This window comes from Saccostrea cucullata, unplaced genomic scaffold (assembly GCF_032062105.1).
Source record: "Saccostrea cucullata isolate Sc308-1 unplaced genomic scaffold, CSIRO_AGI_Scuc_v1 ctg2320, whole genome shotgun sequence".
NCBI lineage: Eukaryota > Metazoa > Mollusca > Bivalvia > Ostreida > Ostreidae > Saccostrea > Saccostrea cuccullata.
In genome coordinates, this window is record NW_026924929.1 from 109,277 (window position 1) to 128,771 (window position 19,495).

General features: G+C 32.1%; 1 protein-coding gene across 1 annotated transcript in view; it reads left to right on the forward strand.

Moving 5' to 3' along the window:
• Nucleotides 1-19,495, forward strand: part of LOC134267639 (uncharacterized) — a 76,432-nt gene that overhangs the window by 55,976 nt on the left and 961 nt on the right. The gene's annotated exons all lie outside the window — the stretch shown is intronic.

The window sequence follows — 19,495 nt, forward strand, 5'->3', positions numbered from 1 at the left end:
TTTTTGTTAGGGTGTCCCTAAAAAAGCGATCTTTTTGAATATTTCAGATACTATTCAAATAAATCTAAGAAACATTTTTGTATTCTGTAGGAAAATGTCATTTGTCATGATGGGGGAATAACGGAAAAATCCGTCGTCAATTCACTGTATAAATAATGCTTTTTCCCGATCATGAAAGGAGCACACTGCGGTTGTGACTGGTCCGCATGGGATCCTCACTTCTCAGTGGCACCTGATCTCACCTCTGATGTTTCGGAGACTCGTGTTTGCTCTTCTCCTATTTTATATTGTTTTATTTACTTTAAGATTGAATACTATTCGTTATCTCCATATTTCCTTACTTTTGCAGCAGTATACCTTCATCACCTGCATACGGAGTATATATATCTCAGTTTATTCGATATGCAAGAGCATACTCTACATATGAACAATTTCTAAAATGAGGTAAATCATTGAAAAGCAAGTTGACAAAACAAGAATATCAGCAGTCCAAATGGACCATTGGGATCATTTTTCAACGTTAAATACTGAGACCAAAGGTGTTGAATTTAGACCGTAGTCCGTTGAAAACTGAACCGGGTCGTGGAATTGACCATGAAACTGGTTCTAAATTCAACAGCATAAAACACATATTTATGACTGGTTTAATCCATAGGCGTCGGGAACGGGGGTTGGGGGGGGGGGTAGGGATGCTTAGCTTAGCCCCCTTCCTACTTTAGAAAAATTGAAATCACCATTTTTTTAAAAGTCAGTAACATCAAAACGTACAATTGTGTACACTTTAAACAAGCTTTCCTCACGACAAGGTCAGAAATATACATCTTTACATCATAGACAAATGCTTTCTCAATAAAAATGGAACTTGGAAATGTTCGTATCTTGTGATAGGTCATCAACACAAATCACTTTGTTAAAAATCACTTTGATTCTACCGAAAAGTTTCCTGAGTTGATTTAAAAAGGAAGCTGGAGTTCTTTATCGACACCGGTTTTGCAGTCTTCGGAGACCAATTCTTCCGTCAAAACTTGCCGACCTGTTTTAATATTTCTATGAAGCAGAATCAGAATATATTTTTAAAAACATTAAATGACAAGAAAAAAAAACACACTTAACATGGGGCTCAACTCAACATCTAGATATACCGATGACGTATGATCAAGTAATAATAGTTACTTAAGTTCATATGTCTACTCGATATATCCCAGTGAATATTAAATTCATGAATGTGCCACAATTGTTTCATGATTGGAAGTTTTACTGACTATGGAAGATGAATACCAACTGAAACTATACTATATAAGAAAAGAAATGATTTTTTCTTCATCTTTTCTTTTTTTTTTATCTTTCCGTATTTGTAAAGAAATATTCCGCTATCACCTGTTTATGGTATGGCGGGTAAAATGTTGCATAATTATACTTTTTGTTATTCTTATTCGAAAATTTTGTTTTTCTTTTTCTAAATCATGCCATTCCTGTTCGATAAAGTATGATTCCTATTCCATTGGTTATTCTTGTGCGAAAAATAGTTATTTCTGTTCGAGAATTCATCACCTTTAAGTTGTTATTCTATTCGTTGATTTTGTCATTTCTTTTCGATAATAAAATGATTTATATTTCGATAACCATGCAAAACATGTCTTCCCTTTTTTAATAGACTTTTTAACTAGTTTTAGTTTTCTCCCATTTCCAAGGATACAATTATTGAAAAAGAATAATATAAACATCACATAGGAGAGATAAAAATGCAAAAGAAAAGAAGTTTATCAAATAGGGGTCCATGTAACACTTAAAATTTTAAATTTCTAGAATGATTTTGAGTAATAGAATATTAATAAAGTTGTTTAAAGTTTTACGTTTCAAAAACTGAATCTAATTTGGTATAATGAAATTAAATATTTTAGTTCAAAATCTAAATTTTTGAATTTCCAAACAGATTTTAAAATTTCAATTTTTAAAAAAAAATTTACCTTAAATATTCAAAATTCCAATTTCAAAAAAAATACACATGTATTTCGTATTTTAGACTATTGAGTTTTTTAATCTACCGTTTGTTCAGAAAATTTACACAGAGCAATTTAAAGTTCAGTACAATTTTACAACTTTTGATATTTCCTAAATTATTTCAAACTTCTGATTTTCAACTTTGAAACGTTTTAGAATATTAGAAATTTGGAATTTTGATTCAAATGTTCTAATTTCTAATAACCAAAACACTTTAAGTTTTAAATCTTTTAGATATCCAAAATATCAAATTTCCAAACCTGGTTTGCATTTTTCAAATTATTTCAAAAACTTTTCTGTTCCAGCAAAAGAGCTTTTCGATGGTTGAATTATTGAAATGAGATTCAAAATTCAAATCGGATTTGGAAATTTGATATTTTGGATCTTCAAAGTAAAATTCAAAAAAAAAAAAAAAAAAAAAAAAACTCAAAGTGTTTTAAGGATTTAATTTGAATGTTTGAATCAGAATACCAAATTTAAAAAAAAACCAGAGAAGATCTGAAAGTTGAAATTCAGAAGTTTGAAGTAAATTTTAAGTAATCAAAAGACGAGAAGTGTTACTTAACTTAATATTGTTAAGAGTAAACTTTCTGAACAAACGATAGATTTAAAACTCAAAAGTTCAAAAATACAAAAAGCAGTTTCAGAAATTTGAATTTTGAACATTTAAGGTAAAATTAGATGTAAACTAGATGGGATGTTCTGCCCATCTGATCAATATATATAGGGCTCACTTTCTGACATCAGATTTCCAAGATTTTTGTTTTATGCCCTATTTATAGTTTTGTAGCTTTTTATTGATGCTGTGGATTTTAGAAAGTATTGTCAAATATTTTAAAGTAAAATAAAATTGCCATGATTGAAGATATCTGAAATCGCGTACTGATCAAAATGTACATACACGGGATGTACTTGAAAAGGGATAATAGGTTTATTTCTATTATTCCTGAAAAGGGAAAAAAATTTATACCGAAATATAAATACCGTATATCAGTTTTTTTTTTCCACGTCATGTTTTTTCCGCGAATCAGGGAACTGTTTTACAAAAAAAACTTACAACTAAGACCAAAAACTAAAGATTATTGTAAAATTTGTAAAATTATTTCTCTTTGAAAAGTGTAAAGATATCTTACCACATTTCTTTTAAAACGTTAAAAATAGTTTTCGACATAATGTTAATTTAAAAGTTATATGAAGAATTAAATGCGGTGTTAGTCGTAAGTCTTTTTTGTAAATGGGCCCCTGAACCTAAATCAGTATATTAAATTTACGCAAATCAAATATTCACTAAAATAAAGTCCACGTGATTATATTTTTAACAATTGTTTAAGCCTATGAAGGAATTGGACGTAAAATGTAAAGTCATTAAGCTAGCTTGAGTTTCTTTTTATGGGTGATCAATCATTTATTTGAATCTCTTCACCATTTTACAATAGTATGCAGAGATTAAAAAAACGTATAGGTGAATTCATAAACAACAGTAGGTCTAAAATGCATGCGTGATTAAGAAACTAAACAAAAGCAAAAAAAAAAATGTAGATTGCTATAAATTTGATGTATGGAAATTTAAGCCGGGGAACATATTTTATTTATTTTTTTTATAAAGGAGCACAATTTTCTTAGAAAGCAGTGTTTATTGTTATTCATAATGTTTTTGAAACTAACTATATTCTGAAATTTTGTGTGTTTTTCTGTTGAGCATAGTTTTCTTTCTGTGTGTAGCGAGCTACACTTTAATATGTGAGAAATAGATCGATCGGCCTTCACTTCGTCAATTTTGGAAGACCCGCTCAGCTGATAACACACCTGTGTTGCGTACTAACTCTAAAATCCACAGATATTATTTTTTAAGATTTATACAATCATAGGTCATTTACTGTTCCAAACTGATTAGCAGCTCAAGTATTATTAGTTAAATAGCTTCTCGCAAGGAAAGTGACCCAGATAATTAGCTAGCTTGTCAATTAGTAAACAAACAATAAGGGCTTATACCTACCCTCTACGATATAAGCATCAAGAAATAATCTACAAGAAGAAAACTTTGTATTAAATTTATGCTGTTTTATTTTCCGGGATTCAGAACTCGTCACGAACAAAGCAGAAATTGGATACACGCGGAAAAATCCTGATATGGTATACAGATACTGGTAATCCCGTAAAACAACTTCCCAACCATGAGGTGGGGTCAACATTCAACAGGATCAATTTTCAACTTGTTGAGGTCATAAGGGAATAGAAAGAAATTATCAAGCTGTTGATAAACGACTTCGGGTATAAATCTAACGACTTTTGGTCTCAATTTTCAACGGAGAAAAAAATTCCATATTCCTGACTAAAAGGGTCCAGTATTTCTTTCCTTTATATATTGATGTCTCCTTAAATAAAAATCAAAATCAGGGTATTCATAACTTAACAATTAAAATAACCCCATCTCTCTTAATAAAATTGCGAAGATATTTCATGATTATGATAACTTGAACCTTTTCTCTCTCTACACAAGAATACCATTTTAAAACTTCCTTAAATTACAATAAGAAAATAGGGAAATCAATATTTCAAAATCATAATATCTAGAACGCCCTCCCACTTTAAACTAAAAAGGTAGGGGATAAATATCTTAAGAACATAATATCTCGAACCCCTCTATTAATTATTGATAACTAATTGAGGAACACCCCCAGGTTCACCTAAAATCAATGAAAATGCAACCATATTATCTTAAACCAAGGTTAATATATTATAATCATAACATTATAAACACAATGGGTTCAATGGTGTAAAGGGGTCTCAAAATATTGCGGAGGAAAAGGAACCTGGACCTTGGTTCAAAATAAAATGCGATATATAAACCGGGGTTTAATTTTTCGCGGTATTAAAATGTTATGCCTCACCGGATAATGACAAAGAAACATTGATGTAACCATCAATTGTCGCCCGGGAAATAAAATAATGGAAATGAGTCGTCTTTATCATCAAACCTCTTCGAAATGTGTGAAAAAGGCATGCGTCTAGATGATGGAGACGAGAGTCGAGAATATTTTAAAAACTTATAGTCGGATAAAAATCGAACAAAAACAATATCCTTTAAAACTTTATTAATTCCTCAAGTAAACGTTGGCAGCATAAAATCTAAACTGAAACCAGACATGCATTACCTATATTCAAAAATGTATTTCACTTTAAGATTGTAAAACACTAACTGTGTAGAGTATGTTTTTATGCGGTAAGTAAAATTCGATGATCTTAAAAAAGGGGATCTGTCGTTTTTCGATTGTAAATGATAAGCAACTTTATATATTTAATATGAAAAATATAGATCTCGTAATTTTTAAAGGGAAAGAACATTCTGATTAACAATCTTTTTAATGCTTATAAAACCTTTATTTCCGAAAAACTTCTCCCACCTCAATCCCCATACACCAACAATTAAACTTACATGTATAGAGCAGCCCGGTCCTACGGGCTGCAATAACTATCACTGCAAAAGAACAACGTGCTTTTAACATTAAATAGGTACCACCAATCATTCAAAAATTCGCTTGCTTAAATTGTACGAGGGCTGTTCAATAAATAATGTCCTCGGTGCTCAGAAAGAAACAAAAGACGCTTTTCAATGATTTAGTCTTAATTATTTAACTTTATATTCTCTTTCAATTAAAACCCATGTCAATAAAAAATTTTATACAACTTCTGATTGTTTTTATAACTCATATTTGGGTATGAACCTGAGTATCTTACTTAGGGTTGATTTTATGATTTCCTGGACTCATTTCTTTGTTCCGAAACGTGTTTTTTTTTTTCAAAAGGCGAGAGATCTGACGAATATTGTTAGTGTGAATAAATTCACTTTCTGTTTATCCCAAAAACTCCTTTACTCTTCAGGGCTTGCGGATCTGGACGCTGTCACGAAGAAATTTAATGTAGTGGATTCCTTATTCTGGTTCCTTCCTTTCATAAACCTTTCGAACTTTTTTGTAAAAAAAATGGCAAAAGAAATTCTAGATTCCTCCAGAAATTAAACTGCCTCCCCGAATATAATTTGTAGCAACAAGACCACTAATATATACGAAAATTGCATATAAAACTGTCTTTGTGCTCTGGAAATTCTTTGCTTTTCTCAGACCATTGCTGTTTTTATTAAGTACATCTTATTGTAAATTTTGTTTCGGGGGTTTAAAGCAATACATTCAAGTTTCATTATCTGTTTGAATTTCAAACAAACATGGATAACTACAGCTTTTCCTTTTTGAAATAATTGTTTAGATATTGTTACACGCTGTTGTTTTCACTCATTTTTCAATACATAGAATGACCTTTGAGTACTAAGCTTTTTTACTGTCAAACGTTTCTTTAAAAAAGTGTGAACCATTCCCGAAGTGAAGTCTATCAAATTTGCTATGTGTCCTAAACTAAATTATACATCATCAGTGATTATTTATTGAAAAATTGGCGAACAATACATGAGTTGTTATATTCTTTGTTCGTAAGGACGGTACCCATTTTCGATGCTCATTATATAATTTTTTATCATTTAAATCCAACTGCTCATTTGTCTATAAAACAGACATTGTTTCCCTAAATGTTACATATTTCAATAAATATTTCTTTGGGATTCTGAATGAGTTTTACTGCAGCTTAAATGAAGCGTTTAATTTCGCTCTAGTTTACTGATTCTTTACCATTCATTTTACATGCAGTGTCTCGAATAACCCTTGTTTTCGAGCTTCTCACAATGAAATTATGTGATGAAAAGTGGTCACATAAATTATTTTAATTCATTAAGGATTTAATAATGCGAAAAATTCAATCTTCATGTCACATGCTATATGTATTGTATGCCATACAGTTCAGGACATTATTTATTGAACAGCCCTCGTAAGAGAATTTTAGGACATATGGTGGAACAGAATGAACAGGATAACAAATATATACTAGAACTTTCTTTACGAAGTGCAGGTATAACCAACATTTCAAATAAGGAAAATTCTGTACAATAAATCACGAACAAACGTAAAGAGCCCCCTTTCATATATATCATTGGAATACATGTATTTAAATTTTTCTTATCTTTGAACATGCACCTTGATATAGTATTTTAATAAATGTCTCTATTGAGTCATTATCCAGGCAAGCAAATAAGGTGAGTGTTTATGTGTTCTTCAAATTCATATATTATTAGTACATTTCAATCATCAAAATAATACTACTTTTATTCACCTGAATTGATACTTAGAAGAAGTTCAGTTTTGTTGGATATTTTTTAATAAGTAACACGTGAAGAAATGACAGATTTGTTTTGTTCTAAAATGGTGATTTTAAATTGCTGTATCATTAAGCGCTATAAAAGGAATAAAATATATATATATATATATATATATATATATATATATATATATATATATATATATATATATATATATATATATATATATATATATATATATATATATATATATATATATATATATATATATATATATATATATCATCTACCAACAACATCTGTAATATTTTTTTGGCTTGCACATTTTTTAAAATTGGTTTGTAAGGTATGACAGGAAACAATAATTGAAATTTATCATTTTGTTTATTTTCTTTGTGTAAAAGTGAAATTAATATGACTTTGCTTTAAAACTTTAAATAATGTGTAACACATTAGTCATTTGATGAGCTGAATTACTTTGTAATGGGACTACTTTTCATGCACACTAAGGGTTAGCAGTTTTTTGTTTTTTTTCATCATGTTTTCGAGCAACAAAGATATGCATTGATCTTTATGTAGGTCAACTCTCGCCAATCCTAAAGACAAAATCGATAGAAAGAACAGATAACCTACATGTATCACCTCTTTATTTGACATTCGTTCAAAAGAAAACGTATTTGCTAAATTGTGTTACTGCAGATAAGGATTTGGAGATAACGAACAGTATTCAAGAGAAAAGCGACACGTAAGGATTTGGATAGCTTCCCAGATAGCAGGATGTTATTGGACCTTTGTTGGGCCAACAATGCTCCTTATGTTGGGTCATCGTGTGCATTCAACATTTCAGCCATCGGTAATTTGCTCATCGGCCCTTAATCAAACGAACTTGTTGGCTTATTGTTGGACCAATGCAACAGTTAATATTGGGCCACTGTTAAGCAAATGTATTCATGCAATATAGCGAAAACGTCGTTTTTGTACAGTTGGGCCATTGTAAGCAATTAATGTTGGGTCAGCGGTAATTTGTTCATCGGCCCTAAATCAGACCAACTTGATGGCTTATTGTTGGACCAACGAACGGATAAAATTGAGCCATTGTCAGCCCACTTATTCTTTTAATATTAGGCAAACATCATTTTTGGCCAACGTTGGTTTGTATCTTATTGGCTCTTTATCAGGACAGCTCATTTTCTCTTCACTGGTTGGCTATTTGTCCTCAAAATTGAATAACAAACAGTTTACGATATATGCTTGATTGATACATATTCACAATATCTCTTAGAAATACCATCTGTTCAAGAAGTATTGCATTGTAAGTAGCTCTACATTTATTTAAAAAAATGAGGAAAACAAATCAAAATATAAAATTAAATTTAACACACTAATATTTAATTGCTCATTCATGAAGAAAACATTAGTAAAGAACAAAAAATGTTTCTGGCGCCTGCATCGTGTTTGTTTCCGACAAACAGACACAGAAAAGGGTAGAACTACAGGTACATGTAAAAAGTAAGGCACTGTCACTTTCCATTTGATCCATCTACTCTCTCCCGAGTCCCATCCTCCCCTTCTTTTCTTTTCTGTCCGTTTCTTCCTCCCCCATCCCTGTCCTTGGCAAACCTTAGCAATTTTCTTTCTCATTTCCATTTCCATTCCATTTAGCTTTGATTGAGTTCTCAATATCTTTTTAGAATCTCCAGTAGCACTAAAACTGTAGTATTTGGTACTTAATACATTTGTTTCTTTTCTCATTAAAGAGTAAACATACGATTAAATTTACAAGTATATATCTCTATATGTTTAAGCTATTAATTAAGGAATAACCTTTTTTTGTTTCATGGTGTGATAATCTTGTGTGATGAAGGCACTTATGCATACAATTTCTAAGCTTAATCATCACCATCATCATCACACCGATTTTGATTCAATGTTGCCCCGTATAAATCATTTATCAAAGTTATATACATGTATAAAAAAAAATTGTCGATACACTGAACAAATTTTAAATGAAAGCGCCCAATTTATGATTTAGTATTGAATAAATTTTGATTTAACTTCAACATGTTCAACATGTTTTATCATGTTCTCAACAGTGTTGACCCTACAGCACCTGGCCTCTGCAATTCCCCGTATCTGATTTACACATATTTTTACACGATATCGTTTAAACTAAACGTTAATTTAGCTGTGTCGAAGAAAACATATTTTAAATGTTTACAAAGCGGGTGCATATGTGCAAGGTATCAATCTCATAACGCTCGTGTCAGATTAAAAATGGCGCGGATATTACAAGTAGCCAGGGTGTTTTCTACCCATGATGCTCAGCCAGATTCATAGTATATTTGGCCACATTACGGCCGATGCTAATCCCCCACTCAGCCAACAAATATTTTCTTTCATGATAATAGTTTTATAATATAACGCCAACAGTTAGCCCAACACTGGACAATTATACATAACTAACTATCCATATTCCATACTGGACTACCGTTTGCCCAATGTGGGTAACCCAACAGCGATGAACATCCATAATGTTAGATTGGGCCAACTATGCTCTGTTATCTTGGTTTTGTCGGTTTCTCTCTCTCTCTCTCTCTCTCTCTCTCTCTCTCTCTCTCCGTCCAGCTGTCTTTCTATCTGTCTGCAACACCTATATATAGGAACTGTATGAGATGATGTGAAATCACTAATTTCCGTGGGGGTTTAATTTTATTGGTTTTCGAGGTATGAAGAGACACACAGATTTCTTCACATATACTGCTACGTATCAATTCTTCGAAATCAAATCAACATGAACCCATATATATTCCTCAAAAAACAAAAATTTGACTACTTGAAAATATCTGATTTAACAGTATGTATTTGATATTTTGCACATGTATTGCTTGTCTTTTGTGAATTACCATGATCGCTTATTTCGTTACATTTGTACTTGATTAATATGCTACATTTCATAATTAGTTATACCTGTATACAGTTTGTTTTAACATTTAAGGAGCAAACCTAAGATATTTAGCATATCACTGTTTGTCATAAAATATTACGTGAAAATAACAGAGGTACAGTTCACTTGATCATTACTTTTGATACTTTGCAAATAATATCCCGGACTGTTTAAATTGTATATCTTTAAGACCTCTCCAATCATTTTTTAAAAAACAATTTTACTACAGCAAAAATGTAAGAGCAGTTCAAAGAACTGGTATTTGGGTTAAAATAAAAACGTCGTTCGGGAAAATGCAAGATAGAAGGATATTGAGATAACGAACAATATTCAATATCAAAGTCCATAAAACAATACAAATTAGGAGCAGAGCAAACACGGACCTCCAAAACATCAAAGGTGGGATCAGGTGTCATGGAGGAGTGAGCACCCCCTGTTGACCGGTCACACCCGCCCTGTGCTTCTTGTCATGATCAAGAAATAACGGGGAAAATCCGTTTTCAATTCAGTGTATAAATAAAAGACTATGAATAGGTATAAAAACGTCCGTCGGCATTTAACTCAGTGATAAATTGTATTTGCTGACAAGATCATTGTATCGGCCATAGAACTAACGAAATGGTGACTTTAAACGAGACTGCTAATATTCTTGTTTCGTCAATTTGCTTGTCAATAATTTACCTCGATTTAGAAATTTTTCATACGTAGAGAATGCTCTTGCGTATCGAATCAACTGAGAAATAAAAATATACAGTTTGCAGATGAGAGAGGTGTATTGCTGCCCAAGTAAGGGAAGTTGACGATAGAAAAGTTAAAAGGCATCACGTTTATCATATAGCTTGTTTGTAAAATTACCATTATTGTCTTTTTCAAGTAAAATATTCAAGTATGAAACAGAAGTGTCGGACTCTTTGGTATCTTTTATCTCAAGCTCACCAGGGTATATCGTATCGACGTAGGAATGTAAATGACCATTGTTGATTGACAATACGTCGTCGAGATATCTAAAGGTCGAGTTGAAGGCTAAATCAAGTATTTTCTTCTTTTCACGCATAACTTTTTGCACAAATTCTGCTTCATATGAATATAAAAAAAGGTCTGCTAATAAGGGAGCAGAATTGGTGCCCTTGGGAATTCCAATAGATTATATGAAGACCTGGTCTTCAAGAACCATATATCTAGATATTGTCAATCAGAAACTCAAGCATCTCTTTAATTTGATGTCAACTTCAGAGTTCTTGTGTGTGTAACCAATCACTCAAAAAATAATGCTTAAACTGTAGGACAAGTGTTATGAAGAGAATATGGTGACTGGCAGAAGAATCGGGATAACAAAAAGATATACCCAAAGAATAATAAGTTGTATTCTCTAACTAAGACGTTATTAGGACCAGAAAAATTTACGAATGCTGGCTTTAATCGAAACTGTTTCCGTTTACATCATTTTATCTGTCAAAAAGCCTGCTATATTATATAAACATAAAAATATGCCTCCTAATAATGGGGCCCAGTTGTTGCCCATGGGAATTCCATCAGTTTGTAGCATGACCTTATCTCCAAAACTACATAGAGAGGTTTGATTTGAAACTCATGATCAAGCATCATTTTTTATCCACTTCAAAGTCTTCTATAAGACTGTTTCTTAACAAAATTAACAAAACAATAAGCACTGACAAGGTAAATAAATTTACGACGAGTTCCACTTTTACTCAAAAAGCAGCTGACAATGATGTCAAGAAGCTGAATTTAAGACCATTTAAGGAATGGTTTAAAAAGGTTTTGAAAAGTTTTACCTTTTATGTTCATCATTTTTGTAAAATTTTGTGATTTAATATTTTCGTTGAGTTCATTGGAGATTAAAAGTATCCACAAATAATCTTCAGAAAATCTCAAATACACTGTTGTATAGTACTCTTGACGTTTTTCCTTCACTGATGTTAATATTTGATTGTAATGAAACAGGCTTAATAGAAAATTTACTGGATCTCGCTATTTATCGTTGTTTATGGGAATTTTTATGGAGATTTGAATCAAAGGTAGGTTTAGTAATTTAGATTCATTTTATTGTTGGGAATATTAAAATGTTAAGATATTTAAATATAAAGATATTCAAAACTTACAAATGTTTTCAAAGAACTACCTTCTTAGAAATGGGTATATGGGTATAAGTTGGATTGCCAAAGGTAGAATTAAATCATAGTTCCCCTAAAATATAATTTATATAATGAGCCATACAAATAAAGACAATATTGTTTCTAACTTCGTCGAATGGTACTGGTATATATTGATTGAGCAGTGTACACTGGGCAAAATTAGCTATGAATCATATTCTTACACAAGAGTTATATTTTCATACCCACAAATAATGGACAACAAGGCGTAGGTTGTCTAAGAAACGTCATCCACACGATTCGATGCTTAGGTAACATATATTTTATTAGTTTTGAGACAAATTGGTCAAGGAAACACGTGACGTGCGGTAAAAACTAAGTAAAACAATGAAAGCATCAAAGAGGGTTTTCTTAAGTCAACATAAGAAAGTCTGAGTATATCTGGCCAGAACTGCTGATTAGACGCTTTGAGGAGGCACATGAGTGTGTACGAATGCACCAGGGCAGTAGGCTGAAGCTGGCAAAACGCAACGTCATGTTGCAGTGAGACCTTTTTTTCCCAAAGCGTAATGAGCCCATATGGAACATTCTACCACGATTATTGTAAACATGAAAGGAAACCGCCGGACATTATTCTCCAATAAATCACGAACGTCATCAAAAAATTATCAGATCAGAAACACGTATCAAACCTTAACAATTCAAATGCATGTTTGGCTGTAGAATGAAGTACTTGTTTAGACCGCATCGATGTGTCGTATTTTGCAGTATAAACACTGTAAATTGCATCAAATTGCTGATGAATGTCGGTTTTTCTAGCTAAGCGGGGCAATTCCATGGACCTCCCTACACATTAAACAACACGATTTTAGCAGTAAAACAGGAATAGATTTTGTTATTGTATATTCATTTTAACTGATCAATACATATTACGAACATATTTGTAATTTAAAAAGGCTATTTTTAATGTAACGAAAGCTCAAATCGTCTGCATTCTATACACAGGTAAGCAAACAAATTTTACCTCTGGTGTTAAATGAAACAGCTAGCGTAATCGAGACATGGTGACCTAATTCGTTTCTCTATAGAGGAAACGATTATCCTTAATTTATCGTTTGTACCATACATGGTAGAATAGAAATAAAGTCCTTGTTGTCGTGAATGATGCAGAATAACCTCCTCGGTCTCGAAATGTTGTTTGAAATATAAAAGCCTCGGCTAGCGCCTCGGCTTTTATCTTTCAAACAACATTTCTCGACCTCGGAGGTTATTCTGCAACATTCACGAAAACGCGGACTTTATTTCTTAAATATTGACAGGCAGGAGAATGTCAAAAAGGCTGAAATTGGGACGTCCAAGGTGTAGGACAGTCCGTAATGGTAGTTATTTGGCCAATTTTGCCAAGACGCACGTCTTCCAAAGTGCTCTTACGCTTAATACTGGGCTTTAGAGAGGAACGGGTAGACATATTTCTACTCAAACAGTTCAAAACAGACTTCATGAAGCAAATATTAATCGGTGCTGAGCAGTTGTACATCCTGAATTAAAATAAGAGTATCGCAGAAATCGAATACAGTGGGTAGCAGAATACAGAAAATTGGGCAATAATGTCACTAGCGTTCTTTTCTTTCCCCAGAAAAGTTGTGATCTTATTTTGACTTCCATGACGGCTGAAGACTTGTGTTTAAAAATAAGCCGATTGTATCATTTCTGACAAATTATTTGGAGGTTCTATGATGATATGGGCAGGCATAAGTGTTGGCTGCAAAACAGATCTGCACGTGACAGTCATTCTTACTTTTTTTAAGTGCTTCACATAAATCGCTTCGGCAAAGCACTATAACACAACGCGTTTATAACAGTTTGTCATGTAAATAAACTTGTTGCATCCTCAAGAACCCGAAATATGTTTGGGAAAAGTTCTACTATTATTCATTTACTCTGGTACAAATACTCAGTATTTCACATTAACTTCAACTTACCGACAAATCCGAGGGTATTTTCCGCACAATATCGTCATCTGATTTAAAACAAAGACATCAAACATTTTTTCCAAGCAAGATTCAGTTAGAGAGGAGACTCCTCTTACAGATTTTCGCAAAACATCTCAAATTAATCCTCATTAAAGATCTGCACCGGGTTCATCTATACATATATTATGAATTCTGCCTCTATCCACGAGTGTGAAAAAGGTTAAATGTCAAACATTTATTTTCGTATGTATTTTGAACGCGCTGACTTTTAGTCAAGAGTAATAAAACAAAGTTATCTTAATTATTTGGATATATCATATTCTAAAAATGATTTAAACACTTATTTTAAACTAGATTTATATGCAGATTTGAATAAAATGTAAGATTTATGACACTCTTCCCCTCATTATTCTCAAGTTTGCAGTGCCTTGACCTTGATTTGTAGTTCAGAGAAGTGCATGCACAGAGTACACTGCAATATTTTCTGGGAAGCCTTATCGTACATGTACATTGTATTGAAGGCTAATTGGCAGCTTTGAAATATCGAAAATAAGTACTTGGAAAGTGAAACATTTTAGCGTATGGACTGGCCATGTCGTTCACCAAATATGGATCAATTACACATGCCTGGAACATTCTTCCACAACGTATTTCAATGAGATTGACAGCAGCTTCAGACGGCGTTGCATGAGGAATGGCAACAGATCCCTCATGCTAGCTTTGGAAAGCCAATGTGCAGCAAAATTCGGCGCTGGAGGACATCGCAGGGAGGTCATACAAAATACTGGCAATCATTTTAATGATGTAATTTGATCTTCTAAAAAATATATATATTTTTAGGTCTACCCCATCATGACGAATGAACAATTCGTAGCTTGTGTACAAACCAATTTATCACATCCAATGTTTAATTTTCAAATCTTGAATAAAATATGATACTAAAATGAAAACTGCATATAGTTTTCTTTAATTAAACAGTATTAATTTGATGATCCTTAACTTTTTGTGCAGTATAAACAGTTCTTTTCTTTATTATTAATCGCTTTATGCGATATTTTTACATCCACCTGATACTTTAAATCGATTCTAACAAAGTGACAAGGTCTTTTTTATGTTAAATACATATTTTTCCGTAATCTTCAACAGAATTCATTAAATTTATTATATATGTAAATCAATAATAAAATATGGGGTTCCCTGAATTTAGAGCATTTAAAAAAATAAGCAATTTAAGTTCCTCATTAAGAATTATATTTACCTCATCAGTAATGTCGTATAAAGCAGGACCATAGTCATCGAATAAAGAACGTTATCACTTTGGAGCATTAAGTTTCAGATATTCGATGAAAAGAATTTGAAAACTGTTTATTGTAATGAATAAGTTTGGAAGCAATTGTCGACGTATATTTGGAAAAAATACAAGGCGTGGACCTCAACTTGAAATATAAGAAATACATGTAATTCTTTAGGGAAACTGCATTGGCTGCATAAAGAGGCCCGAGGTACTAAAAGGACATGGTAGTAAGAACCAGACAGGGCAACCCATTGCCTAACAGAGGTTTTAAAACTTGACCTGAGGCAAAGCTCTGACACAGACAGATTTGACAGCCCATTACAGTTACAAAATATACTAGGGAATTTCTCTTGTCAAACAAATAACTGCATTTATCTCATCAGTTACAATGTTTGTTCCAAACCTCCACGACTGATTGTCCCAAAATTTGATAAATTGTATTGTTCGTGTCGTTGGTTACTTCTAGTGCTTTATATATAGATTTCCATCCATGACCATGTATCTTCACAGTTGATCCCTCGCTTGGGAGATATAGTGCTGTTATTTTTAGTGCCTTAATACATTTGAATAACATTTAAAAGCATGCAACCAAATATTTGTTCACACATGATCAAATTGAAAATCTTTTCTTCTGACTGTTTTAAGACGATAATTGAATTTTTATGTCATTAAATGTCTGATAGAGAAATATAACATGCATGATAACAAACATAGTGAGGTTGTAAATCACATTAAGACAAACACTTTATCCTTCACTTATATTATTACGACACATTCTCTGTTTATTAACAAAAAATACTTATTGCTTTCCGATTCATTTTGTTTCTTTAAAAAGTGTTTAAAAATAAATGCATAAATTACGCTTTTCGCAGGATAACGTGTTTCTGAAGAAAATAAGCATGAAAAGGTAGCACATACGTAAGTACATTCTGTCCAAAAGTTAATTATAAATTTGTATTTTGAGCATTTAAATGGAAATGTAAGAACTCTGATTTTTTCATAAATAGAGACACCAAAGAAAAAACATAAAAGAAAAGATATAGTGACAGACGGTAAGTGAAAAGCATATGGTAATAATTCTACAATTTCTACATTAAATTGTCTTGGATAAATTGGCAGGATATGAAATATTAAGATTTGTTACGTACAGCCTACATGATGGCACAAAATATGTAGAAAAAATCATTACTAAATATTATACAAGTATACGTATATTTAATTGAAATACTTATGGGAAGAGGATACACTACTGCTGTTTCGAAAGATCTTAAAATCTTCTAAAATAATTGTAAATGTATTAGCATTTAATGTGCAGATAACAAACAGTATTGAAGATCAGAAGTCCATTAATAATACAAAATACGAGCAGATCAAACATGAACATCCAAAAAATCACAGGTGGGATCCGGTGCAATGAATGAGTGAGCATCCCCTAAAATGTTTTATGTTAATATAAAGTAGAACGAAATTTAGTCAATAACTTCTATATGAAATAAAGACATCTTTATTTGTGGTTCTCAATCTAAAAAGATCTAGATTAATTTCGACCTTGTTTATCGAATAAAGATTTTCAATTGATTCCTTTTCAGCTTGAACGAAATACAGCAGTTGTGTGAAACACGAATTCCATTCAATTTATTTCGGTTTTAACAAGATTTAGACTACAATACATGTATTTCTCTCAACTCTCCCTCATTATGCTGCTATATGTTCTTAAGTCATTTAATTGAGTTGCCTTCCAACACTTGATTCTTCTGTACTCTTTCCAAAATAAATCGAGGGCATAGGAGTTAATGTCACAGGTTGAACAAAAACCTCAAGTTTGCAAAGGACTTTTTTGATAAAGATAAACATCAGCAAATCGTATTCTTAAGTCCTAAATAAGATAAACTTATTAAATTTACTTAAAGTAAAAATTACTTTTTATAGTGCTTTGAAAAGTTTATGATGAATTCAGAAGAAGAACAGAGACTAACTTTCCTTGAAGAATTAAAAGAGCGAATCGGAAAAAAGACAAGTAGACCACTTGCTGTGGCTGTGATTGGAACACCAGGAGCTGGAAAGTCCTCCTTCATTAACACCATGATCACTAGCATAACTGGAGACTACCGGCAATGGACAAAGACGGGAGATTTTGGAGGAAATTTGAAAGGACAAGCAATTACACCTCGCGTGATTTGGTAAAGCATAGATGGAATGCCTTCCTCTAATAACTAGTTGCCCAGGTTATACAATAAACGTGTCGTAATTAAGGTTTTTTTTTAAAATTCCAATTTCTTATTTATGTGCTATTTCTGTAGGTTCGTTCCTTTCTATTACTTGTTAATTTTTGGGTGGGAGTAGTACAAATTGTAGAGTAATGCATTAAAAATAACTGTTACATTATTTTCTTAAGAAAATACGATTCAAAAAACTTAATAATACTCCAAAATCGTTCTTTTGAAATTCAATCTGCATACCATGTATATCATTTATGTTGCTGTTTTTAATTCAAAAAGGAAGGGTTTTTTTCCTCTACGCAAGAAATTCGATTAAATAGATTAAACACCAGGGGATATTTTCATTTTATTTTAAATTTTGAATTCTTTTTCCTGTCAAAATATGAGGATATTAGAATAGGAAAAAATACCTTAAATATAAAGGGACTTTTTAAGCTACATTTTCTTGTTAAAATGACTTACTTATTTTGATTTTAAGTTTTCTATCGTTAGCTTCGTTAAGTTATGCAATATACCTTTATCACCTGCATACGAGGTTGATGTATTTATATATATGCAACAGCATGCTCTACGTACGAACAATTTCTAAATCGAGGTTAATTATTTACAAACAACTTGATGAAACAAGAATATCAGCTGCCTCGTTTCACGTCATCATATCCAAAGATCTATGGTCTATACAATGACCTTGTCATCAAATACAGTTTTTCATTGAGTCAAATGCTGACGAACGTTTTCATACTGATTTATATTTCATTATTTATACACTGAATTGACGACGGATTTTTCTGTTATTTCCCGATCAAGACAAGGAGCACACTATGGGTATGACCGGTCAGCAGAGGATGCTCACTCCTCCATGGCACCGGATCCCACCTCTGATGTTTTAGAGGTCCGTGTTTGCTCTCCTCCTATTTTGTACTGTTTTATGGACTTTTGATCTTTAATAATATTCGTTATCTTTATATGTTTCATTTGAGAAAAGGGAAGTATAGAGTGTTCTTTTTTTATTTTAGGATATCAAGAGAGAAATACATGTCTTCTGCCGACAAATCACATCAAGAGTATGATTTTCCAGACGTTGTGGACATAGCAGGAATTCAGAATACAAATGATGAAATGACAATTGAGTTACTTAAACTTTTATTTTATGGAAGGATTCCGTCCAATGTCCCTCTTGATAAAGTTGCAGAGGACATCAGGTTATTACTGTGTATCTGCGCCTTTCTTGTTGCTTTGAATTGTTTTTTTTTTTTTTTTTTTTTTTTTTTTTGATAAAAGCTATAAATGATTTTCTATAAATTATGAAAAATAATTTTTCTTGCTTTTTGATATAAGAAGACATGGAGTGCGGTTTACGGATAAGAAGTATCCTGAAACACCAGAATGCAAGAAGATTGACACGCAAGTGAGTTAAGGCTACATATGGAGATTTTTATGGAAAATATTAATTAAAGTCTATAATTGCTCTACCTACCGCACAGAAAATGTTAAGACTTGTTTTCTAATACATTCTTATTACCCACGACATGCAATTGCCAGTACACTTTATGACGTCATATTATGACGTCATCGACCTCTACTACACAAGTTTTATAAGAAACATCAACAAAATCGCTTTGGCGCAAGGGCATACCTTACTTAGTTTTACAGAATCAATGTATAAAAATACGCAGGATATTCTAAGGATTTAAGATATTGCTGCACAAATGTCAGCACTGCAATTGTGTAATTACTAGTCGTGCAGTTT